Genomic DNA, 11,647 nt, shown 5'->3' with positions numbered 1-11,647 from the left:
TTAATAGGACTAATGAACTTTTGGGGTCCTTTTATAATATAGTCAACTAAACCGGTGTCCTAAAAAACTATTTAATAGGATGGATGATTTTTTGGGGTCCTATTATCATATAATTTAATAGGACACTTAAAATGTAGATCCTAATAAAGTACTTTATAAGACATTTAATTGTTTGTGTCCCATTATGTGAAACTGTATTAGGACACTTGATCATCTGAGGTCATATTATAACATAACTTAATAGGACACGTTGTAGTTAAGTCATAAATGTTCAATGTTATAGGATCCTTTCTAGTCGAAGTCATATTAGAAATTAACTTAATAGGACACTTGACACTTGGGGGTCTTATAACTTTAAACTTTATAGGACGCTTAATCATTGGTGTTATTAAATAAACAATTTTTAATTTTGAAACAAACCCATCACGAAATCTAAACGTGTTAAATGAAAGTAAAATAATAACAAATTTATTGAATTTCTTATAATGCTAATCGTAAATATATCCAACTCCTGTTGATTAGTTTTCAAAAATATTATTTTCTGTAAACTAATTTTATTTTTTATATTTTCTATAAGGGTATACGGTGTGGTAGTCGGCAAAGGGTGGCAAACGGGTTTGCCGATCGGCAAACACCGCCGCCGACCCGATGCCGACGCGGCAAGTCAACACGATCGGGGACAGCATGCCGATTCGGGGAGAAGATGATTGAGAGAGAGGGGGTATTGTGGGTGGGGTCCATTCCTATCTCAACCAATCACACTTTTTTTTTAAATAGTTTACCACTTCACCAAGTGTCTAAACCATTGCCAACACTTTTCACCAAAGTTTAAACACTTTTGACTGATTGACATGGCGCGCTCTGATTGGTCGGTTTTTTGGTTTGGCACTCCAAAGTGTTTAACCACTCCTTACACCCTAAACTAATTTTATCGTTTTATAGTATACTTAAACTATTTAATTTGATGAATTAAACATTTTATTTTTCGATAAACCTTTATTTTTCCATCATGTGGCACTTAAACATTAAGAATTAAAATTTTCACCGCTCTAACTTCCCGCCCCAAGTTCCCTTTCCTCCCTCAAATTTGAAATTTTCAACCCTACCCCTACATTCCTTACTCTGTTGTTTATCGTTTCTGATCCTCCTCAAATGATAGATTTATCATCCCGCTTTTGTTCTCTACCACATTTAACGACGGCATCATCTCAGCGGCAGTGGCTCAGCGATGACATTTTGGTAATTTATCGTATTTTTTTTTTCTACAACTATAATTAGGTTTCGAATATGAATTTCTATGTTCGTGCATTTTAACACATGCCTCGTTCTTATTTATTAGGGTACTTCATTTGTGGCCAAGGTTTCAAGTATTGAAGCAACTGAAAATCTAACATTTGAAACTTCTAAAGTTTAACTAAAAACTTTGATGTACTATTTTCAGGTCTTGAGAGGGATCCACCTGAAGTAGTAGTGGATATTAGGTATATATTTTTCTATAAATGGCTATTGAACAACAAAATATAGGTTTTATATAGTATGTTGAGTGAATGCCTACCAAGTGTTTGATCAAATGTCTGAGTGAGTGTTAAAAACACAGTGGTCTCCACAATTTAACAAACGCAATGGCGGCATATGTAGATGTTGTTTGCTTAAAATAGTGATACAAATAGCTTATAGATTAGATGACGCAATAGGGTGTGTTTCATAAAATGGTATACTCATTGTTATTGTCAATGTTACCCATGTATGTAGACAAATGGTTTCATAGTGTATGTTTCTCTTTGAATTGATTCATCAAGTCACTTGCATACACCATGGAAGAAGTGTAGAAGGATTATATATATATATTTTTAAAGGGGGGGGGGTGTTGAGTGAATATATATAAGAAACTTGTATGGGCCACCGATATTAGGAGGTCATTGGATTTTTAAACTTCAACCTAATATAGTTCTTTGTTTAATGTATGTGGATATATATGTAATTATTTTTTGTGTTTAATATCCTATCAGATGCAATGAATAAAGAGTGAATGCCCAGTTGTGAAATAGTCTAAAGTTTATTGTTTTTGGATTTGATTAATTAGCATGTATCGATTTATATGCAGGTCTGATGAGAAGTTTGTGATAGATTTGAATTAAAGGGTTATCAGGTATTAAAGATGAATTTAACTATATTTTTATATAATTTAAAAAGGTTATAGAACCTATGTTGTCAAAGACGCAAGGCACAGGCGAGCCGCATCGGCTCGCCCTGAGCCTAGGCGCAAGGCGCAAAAAAAGCTTCGGTTTTTTTAAGAAAAGCGCACATAGAGAAAAAAAATAAAATAAAAAATACGTAATGCTTTGAAAATAAATAAGATTCCACATATAAAATAATAAAAAACTATTATATATGTTATTTAAGATCATGTAGCTAATAGTTAGTAGCAAAAGTTTAGGACTTATACACACATAGTGATACCAAAAGTTATATCAAAAGTTACTAGGACTTATACAAACGTTTGCGGTTACTAAAACATTTAAACTTATATGATTTTACCTACATGCACATACCAAAAAACGTATTGTACAACACTTTGATGAAAAAACAAAATTAATGTATCCAAAGTACACAAGGCGTACACCTCAAACCTCTAAAAACCCCCAAAATGTGGTTTTTTTCGTTTTGTGGAAATGGCGCGCCTCGGGTGACAAGGCGCTTTAGTGCGCCTTGCGCCTAGGTGCGTCTCATGTTAAATTTCCGGTCTTTGTTATTAAATAGCACCACATATCATCATAGGAGAACCCGATGTTAAATTTATGGTCATTGTTATTAAATGTCTAAAGCCATTGGTATATCATCAGAAGACGGTGATAATTTACTTTTGATTTTGACAATGTCAGAATATCGTTGATGACCTTACTAAACCTAACTACTCTATTATTTCATTGAGCTGTTTGGATTCAGTATGTTTGTTTGCATTCTTGTTTAAGCAGTAGGCTTGGGCCTTGGGTTATACAAAATAGGCCGTTGCTTCATTAATTATAAGGGTCTTTAATTAGTATATACAAAGTAAAGGTAAACATATCTAAATAATATATACTTTATTATATATAATTTTTTCAACGTAAACAATTACAAAATGTATAAATAAAGTTATTAAATTGAAAATAGATAATAAACGAGCCGAGCCCGAGCTCGAAAGGCTACTCACAAACCAAGCTTGAGATTTAACGATCCTAGCTCATGTCTAATCTCTCTAAAAAGGTAAACGAGCCAAGCTCGAGCTTGTACAAGCTCGGCTTGTTTACACCCCTAACCATGAATCATAGTTGTTAATAGCGAATAGCGACAAATAGCGATAAGGTACCTATATGCTACATAGCGAATAGTGATAAATAGCGGGTTGTTTTTTTATAAATAGCGATACACTAGAATTAAAAAAAAATATATGTATATTATATCAAAATATCCAAGTATATATGCTACTTTACATGTATATTTAACAAAAACAAAAAATCCAGCTATTTTATAGGGATATTTTGCTATTTATATTAGAAAAAAAATAAAAATAAAATAAATCGTCCCTAGTATCGCTATCTATCGCTACAATACTAATAGCGAGCCTAGACTTATACGCTACGTAGCGCTATAGCGATCGCTACGCTCGCTATTGACAACTATGCCATGAATATCATATCTATGTATTACAAACTATGATGCTATCATTCCTATCCATGATTTGCAGGGATGTGGAATCGGTTATGAAACCATGGGGTGGTTCACAGGGAAAATTAATTGGTTTATTGGCTCATGGTGTAGAAAAAAAACGTCCGAGGCGTCTGTATTGAGGTGCGTGTCTCGAGGCGAGACGGGAAGAAATCGTTTTTGAGGCGGCGCATCGCTGGTTAATTATGTTGTAAATCACATGAAAACCCCCTGGATCATTTTGTCTTTTTAAATGTTTCTAGTTACATTGTCCTAAATAATCCCATTTTCTCTGTAGTCGCATACCCCAATAGTATTGACAAAAGAGATCACTCTTGCAGTGTCATTCTTGATTCATTTGAGCTTTGGTAATTAGTTTCACTGGTATAATCATTGTTTTTGTTCATCACCTGTTCATGAGGTTTGTCTAATTCTTTGGTGCTTGATTAATCTATATTAATACTAATTTTGTTATTGCTTTTGCCAAACTGTTAAGTAATAGCACAAAAAAATTCTTATACAAAAAATTATGTTTTGGAGTGCAGATGGATTCCAAGATTTTGAAGAACTAGAGGTATGCAAGGAAGCACATGAAATAGAGTGGGAAAATTTCTATAGAAAAATATATGTTTTGAGGTTAGTTGTCATTTTTTTAGTTTTTGTTATCAACTAGAACTTTTAGGGGTGTTGTTGGGTTTCTAGTTTTTCTGCTTGGCTTAATCGGGTATTTTCAATTTGAAAATGTAACCAATACTTGAACTAATTTATCGTAGTTTAAGTCTTTTTTTTCTTTATGGGTTTCGTTATACTTAAAAGACAAAAGCATTGTAACTTAAATATAATATTGCATACACTTGAATGGAACCGAAAATGCAACGGGTGAACCGATTACCCGATTCTTAAAATCCGACCTACTTGAACTGGCTTACTCGAATCTTAAACGGGTCAGTGGGTTTATTAAGGCATCCATTGTTTTTGACGGGCCTAAGAACATTAATTTAATCACCAGGCTTTTAAATTTGGTGTAGATTTAATATGATGTTATTTGTGGATATCTTTTTGTGTCAAACTTTACCTTTCTTTTTTATGAAAAAACGACAGGTTTTAATGTTTACTTATTTTTGCCAAAACATGTTTTGACCGTAATCAATATGACCATTCATTTTGACCTGACACTGGCTACTTGATCTTTGTTCTCTTGATCTAGTCTTGAAAGATGCAAACTTTCACTGTTTCACATAACTACATTTTTCTGTTCAACTTTTTAACACTTTACCTCATATTTCTATATCATGTTACTATTTTCTTGTGTTTTTACAGACTTTGACAGCTCTAGCAACTTCCTTTCATGTGCTACAACCTTTGACATATTCTATATCTCGGTTAAGTGACTATTAATGATTTTTTTTTACAAAATACCATAGACCTAATATCTGTCTGATGTAAAAAAAATGGTCTTCTTTTTTCAGCTTTGTATGGGTTAAGTTACTAAGTGACATAAATTTCCCGCCGAAACAATGAGTAGAAATGGTCTGAAGAGGTGACCATAGTTCCAACATTTGATGGTAGAAATGTTTAACGGAGCCTTTCTTGAGGAACGTTGAACTTGTATCTTTACCAGAATTATACCATCTGACAGACATCAACAAAGCTTGGAGGCTCTGATGTGGGAGCTATCAAACAACTATCACTTGAAGATCAAGACGAGTAGAATATTCTCTTTATTATTAGGATGTTATATGTTGATGTTATACTATAACTATTAGGATGTTATATGTTGATGGTCTATTTATAAAATTGGTTTTATAATCTTATTTGGGATATTAGGACCATTTTCTTGATATTAAAGTAGCTATAACGTTACATCATAAAGGTCCTATAAATTAATTTTTAAGTACGCCTGTATGTGTATCAAAAGATTAAAAATAGGTAATTACATATTAGAACATTGTCAAAGTGTCCTAATATGTTCTTTTTAGGACGCTATTTAAGTTGTCTATAGACATATTATGCGACCATAAAATTGGTTTCATAATCTTATTTGGTATATTAGGACCCTTTTCCTGGTACTAAATTAGTTATAATGTTACATCATAAGTGTCCTATCAATTAATTTTTAAGGACGCTTGTAAGTGTATCAAAAGATTAAAAGTATGGAAGCACATGTTAGAACATTGTAAAAGTGTCCTAATATGTTTTTATTAGGACACTATTTTGGTTGTTCAAAGACATATTACACGACCATAAAATTGGTTTCATAATCTTATTTGAGATGTTAGGACGCTTTTATAGTTCTGGGACTTATTACGACCCCTTTACATGAAACGCTTTTACCGTTGGTCCTATTAAATGAAAGGTCCTATAAAATAGCATTTTAGAACGCCTTTGCGCGTACTAAAAACCCAGTTTTCTTGTAGTGCACAAAAGTGAGGAATTACAAACTATAGGGGCCAAAAGTGTCAACATGTTGAAATTATACCTCTGAGTGAACTTTTGGCAGACCCGAAGCCTTGTAATGCTAAAATATACTCACTAGAATATGTGGTAAAACTTTCGTGAAGTTTCGATAACGTATGAGAAAGTTATGGCCAAAACCATAGTTGAGGGGTTAAAAGCGTCAACGTCGAATTTCATGGCTTTTCGGTTGAGCGCAAAGTTATCCGATGACATTACCATGTTGGTAAATGTCCCAAGGTTCTTAAAAACCAAGTTTGAGGGTTTACGGGTCAAAATAAGTAGCCGAAACATCGCGTGCAAGAACAGGGACCAAATCTGCCAAGTGTGAAAGTTGTTTGGCTGACCAGCAGGCCAGGCGACCCGCCTGGACATGCCCAAGCGGGCCGCGTGAGACTATCAGATGCTGAGTTCGCGAATTATTTGCATTCTGGTCCATTTTTGAAGTGTAAAACAGCTAATACCACCTCCTTTTGCACCAATTAAATCCCTTGCATGCCTAGGACAACAGTAAGCTCTCTATAACCTCTGAATTCCCCTCATAAAGCAGATCATTCATTCATTTTCTTGGCACTTGCATTGTATCAAGAACACCCAAACTTGCAAGAACACTCTCAAGACTTCTGGAGCATTTCTGAACGACAAGGCAGCCTCCTAGTGTTAACTAAGCTTCATTAGGACCTTTGTAAGCCTTCATAACATTCTATAATTCGTTCTTGCATTGATTAATTGTTAAAAGTCAAACCGTTGTTCTTATTATTTGACTTTTCGATTAAACGAGTTTAGCTCTGTCATTTCTCAAATTGAAACCACATATATGTTGGTATTTATGTGGGAAACAAACCCTCAAAAGGGTATTCTCTGATTTCCACCTTATGCATGCTAATTGTCGAGTCAAAGATGTTATTAAAAAGTCAGCAGAAATCGTTTTTGCGAAAAATAGCTTAAATGGTAATGTAGATGACATGCAATCAGTTTGATTATCATAAATAACTTATAATAAACATAAGAATGTGTTTTATCATAATCAACTCGACAATCTTTAGTATAAATACGAATCGGAACCGAAAGTCTTGTAGAACGACTTTTTCGTAGACTATCGATTCGGATCCGTACATGCATGTTTGAGATCTGTATTGAAGCTTATTTTTGAACCATTTTTATTTTGGTAAAACTTTCTGGAATTTTTGATACTTGAGTCTATACTTAGCCGATTCAATTGCATGTTTCCGATTTATGCTTAAAGTTGACTATTTTGCCCTTTTTGATATAAAACGTGATTTTTGGAAGAGTGAATGAGTAGAAATCTTTATTTCTAATATATAAACTTGCATCGAAAATTTGAGATCAGTTAGTGGTCCAGATTTTGAGTTATGGCCGATATCGTAAAACTATATCTTAAAGTACATAAACGACGCATTTAGCGTATAATCTATTTCTGGCCATGTTTTTATACATAACTTTTTACCCACTGATGTTATATAATATTTTGGGATTTTTGATGATTTTTATTTAATTTTTGGTTGATCGTATCTTAGATCGCTTAGTCGATTCGGTTAATGCCGGTTTTGACCGTTTAAGCCATAAAATGAGTTTTATACATCCTTTTGACCCGAAACCTTTTTCCACTGATTTTATTTGTCAAATAAATTATTTTGAGCATTCTGGAAATATAAAAATCTCAGCTTTCTTTTAAAAACCCGGAAACGGCTCTAAATCGCATTTTTAGCGTTTTTAGCGCATAGTAAGCGTTATACTCATTTTAAACATATAAGACTCATACCTACTGATGTAATTAGTATATTTTCGTATAATAACAGTAAGTATAAGTATATGAACTCAAATTTCCAGTTTTGGCATTTTTAGCCCTTGTGAAATTACTAAAATACCCCTACGGTGCATAGTTTGAGTTTAAATGATGAGTTTCGTATACGGGTCATACCCTACTGCTATAATATGTTAAAAGAAGTATATTTACTGTATAATTCAGACTCGTTACTCAGATTTCCAAATTTGACTCTTTTATAATCTTTTAAATGACCAAAATGCCCTTATGAGGTGTAAATTGAGTTTAAAATCATTCGGGGCATAATAGAACATAACTTACTGATATTATATTATATTTAAAGCATATTATCTCAGGAAACTTGCATTTGACTCTTTTGGCTACCCGTAACGCCCTTTTAGCGTTCGGTTCGGTTTACGTAACTAGTTTGCGTAAATTGACCGAAACGGGTCAAACGTTATCATTTTTATCTCAAAATCCAGAATGTATTTAGTATACCCATATTATACAAGTATTCAAACTTGTCGGGTCTAAATCACATTCTATCCGGTCTTTCGCTTAATCGTGCGCTTGTACCGTATCGTCCTTAAAACTAACCGGTCAAAGCTTAGGCTTAAATAAAAGACCCGTTAGGAATCTAATAGGTTATTATAAACCTTTGTTCCAGATTAGGAGGCCCAGTAAAAGCTACCTACACTTACCATTTGTGATTCATACTTGCTCAGGTAAATACATTTTGACTTATTTTCCCTATACGGGCTTGGGGTACGGTATTTAAAATACCGCTTGATCGAGCGCACAAATCCTGCACCCTATGGGTGTACAGTCTTGAATAGTTTGTGCGACTCGTTTAAACAGTCTTGTTCTTACTTTAGGCTTTGGGGGGTTATTGACCGTGTCCCGGATATCCTTGGCATTATCTTACGAGATGGCCACGACCAGAGCACGGGGTGTAGGCGTACACCCGGCGTGTATAACTCTTTAATGTGGTGTGTCATTTAATCTTTAGCCCGGACAGCAGATCCCGGGCCACCAAATGTACGAGTAACATGTAATTCGTTCACAAGTTTATATTGCATAATTATCCCAAGTTAATAAAAATATTTATGCCTTGTGCATTTAAATCAATTTTTAATCATTTTCAAAATGAGTCGGTTGATTTGTATTTACCAGTGTAAACTGACGTATTTTTCCCAAAAGGTTAAGTGCAGGTACTATACGAACTAGGCTGGCTGTTTCCTAAGAGCGTCCACTATAGTCTCGCAAGCTCGGACGACAAATAAACTGTTGAACAATTTATCTTATTTTATTGATCCGCCTGTGGATCCGTTTCAACTAATTATGATGTTTATTATTACATTTTAAATAAAGTTGAAATGAATCTATTTCTGCTTCCGCTGTGCATTATTATATTGTGTTGTTTGTCTATGACGATGCCAACCACGTCACTGTACCCCACACCGGGCCCACCGGTGACACGTGGAGATCGGGGTGTGACATATATCATATGCACTAAGCTTCACTGCCCACTAATCCATCCTTCCTGACATTTCAGGTTTCCTGAGAACATTCTTAATTGGGAAATTAGTCTTAACAATAATGGCATGAGTCTCAAAATAATGTCTTAATTTAGTAGATGCCATTATTAATGCAAGGATAAGTTTTTCTAAATGTGAATACCTGGATTCAGCATCAAGCAAACTCTTACTTACATAATAAACAGGATGTTGTGTACCTTGGTGATCCTTAACAAGGACCACACTTACTGCTTTTGAGGATACCGCTAAGTATAAGGATAATATATCCCCTTTTTCTGGTTTCATCAAGGCGGGGGCTGAGGATAGGTAATGTCTTGGTTAAAAATCAATCAATGACAATGCAACCAAACTTTCTATTGTGAGGTGTGATGCTTGAATTGAGGAACAACAATTAGGATCACTCAGAAATGAAATGCACAAGCGACACAAAGATTTATACGAGGAAAAAGCCCTTGATCAATGAATGATCTCCGGCATAAAAAACCTCGGGTGATGGAAACTACCGATCACCAACTCAAATTAAACAATGAATGTGTTACAACTTTGGATGATAGCGAGCTAAGTACAAGGATCACTATAGTGTATTTTGTAAAAACGTGTGAAATTGCTAAGTGAATTGCTAAGAGCTAGTGAGAGCAGTTGTACGAGTGTGTGTGTAGCCAAAAATAGCCAAGTGTTTTCTAATTAGCTCGCTACCCCTTTAAAAATAGAAAATATCTACACTAACTAACATTCCGCAAATCGTGCAAGTCTTCCACGACTCCATAACGTCCACTTCTAGCCAAGCACGTGCGGAATAAACATGGAATATTCTCCAGGAACGTCGCCAAGACCAAGTCCAAGCTGGTACCCCTGCAAAATAATACCATATTCAAAGTAGACAATCATTAGTATAAGGATCCTTAGGATGATCCATGATCCTGATCCTGAAGCACTTCTGAGGATCACTAATTGACACAGAAGTGATGATCACCAAACCCAACAATAATTGAGGATCACAGGTCATTGAGAAATCCTCCCCTAACAATTGCCCCCAAAATATAAGGAGTAATTATGTAAATAAACGAGTTGTATTTTGTTCTTATCTGCAACGAACTAACGGATATATAGCCGTTGTAATCGGACTAGCCGTTACCATTCTGACGTCACTGAAGTGACTAGCCTGCAAGATCGTGATTATTAATAAGATTTAGAGATAGGGATCGATTCGCATTTAAATTCAAGAGAAACTCCCTTTATATTCGTATCCGAAGATCAATCAGGTACTCCTCTCTCCTTTACGTTTTCTTTCTCTGCTCCCTCTTTCTTCATCTTCTTCATAACCAAGATGATGTTAAGATCCTCTCCTGCTAAGGATCACAAGAAGGACAGTCCTCTCAAGAGCCAGGGGATCATCAAAGATTTGGCGAATGAGAGGTGTTGCTTCACTGATCCACAAGTTGACAGAATTCGGCACTGCTTTCCGGCGAACACCTATTTCAAACCGTTCGATCCCACTGTTCTGAGCGATTACATTTCTGAGACTTGGGTAGCTTTCCCGGTCACTCCTTTCACAATAGGATACTTGTATCCTTTCCCTGAATTCACCCAGTCTTTCTTCTCCCTCACCGGCATCTCCTACATTCAAGCTATGCCAATGATCTGGAGGGTCTTATATACCCTTGAAAGGATCATTGAGCAAGAAGGGATTGATTTAGGAATGTCGGAATTGGCAGAGATGTATGACCTCACGACATTTGGGTCCCACCGATATCTGTTTAAGCGAAAACCCGGTGAAGAACATCCCATTTTTAAAGCCACCAAGACTGATACAAACTGGAAACGGCGTTTTTTCTTTGTCAGAAGGGATTCTATCCCAAATGGAAAGGATCTACCAAGGAAGTGGTCCACCCATGGTAGGATAGAGAATCCTGAGAAGGATCACCAGATAATCTTGCATTTGTATAAGGATCACTAACACCCTTTTGTTTTATGTTGTACAGCTGTCTCTGTTTCGCACCTTATACCATCACCTAACACCAAGGAAAGGCTTGCTGCTTTCAGATGGCTTGATCCTGCAACAAGGTCATTCAAGACAAACACCCAAGACTCACAAGAAGTATCCTGAGGTTCTGTCACGATGTCAAGTAAGTATCCTGTTTTTTGTATAGTTAAAAATTTAAGTAAACAGTTAAATAGAAAT

At 35.3% G+C, this 11,647-nt stretch overlaps 1 long non-coding RNA gene across 4 annotated transcripts; it reads left to right on the top strand.

Moving 5' to 3' along the window:
• The first annotated feature begins 1,032 nt into the window (after positions 1 to 1,032).
• Positions 1,033 to 5,501, top strand: LOC110929646. 4 transcript variants are annotated; one of them, XR_002587316.2, is made up of 8 exons: positions 1,033 to 1,239; positions 1,340 to 1,481; positions 2,105 to 2,149; positions 3,728 to 3,898; positions 3,986 to 4,108; positions 4,233 to 4,323; positions 5,008 to 5,069; positions 5,157 to 5,501. It is a non-coding gene; the product is annotated as an uncharacterized LOC110929646 (long non-coding RNA). The 4 variants fall into 4 exon arrangements; XR_002587317.2 differs by having other exon boundaries at positions 1,442 to 1,481; positions 3,728 to 4,108; XR_002587315.2 differs by having other exon boundaries at positions 3,728 to 4,108.
• The last annotated feature ends 6,146 nt before the right edge of the window (positions 5,502 to 11,647 follow it).

Source organism: Helianthus annuus, chromosome 3 (assembly GCF_002127325.2).
Source record: "Helianthus annuus cultivar XRQ/B chromosome 3, HanXRQr2.0-SUNRISE, whole genome shotgun sequence".
Classification (NCBI taxonomy): Eukaryota; Viridiplantae; Streptophyta; class Magnoliopsida; order Asterales; family Asteraceae; genus Helianthus; species Helianthus annuus.
This window is presented reverse-complemented; position numbering and strand designations above follow the sequence as displayed.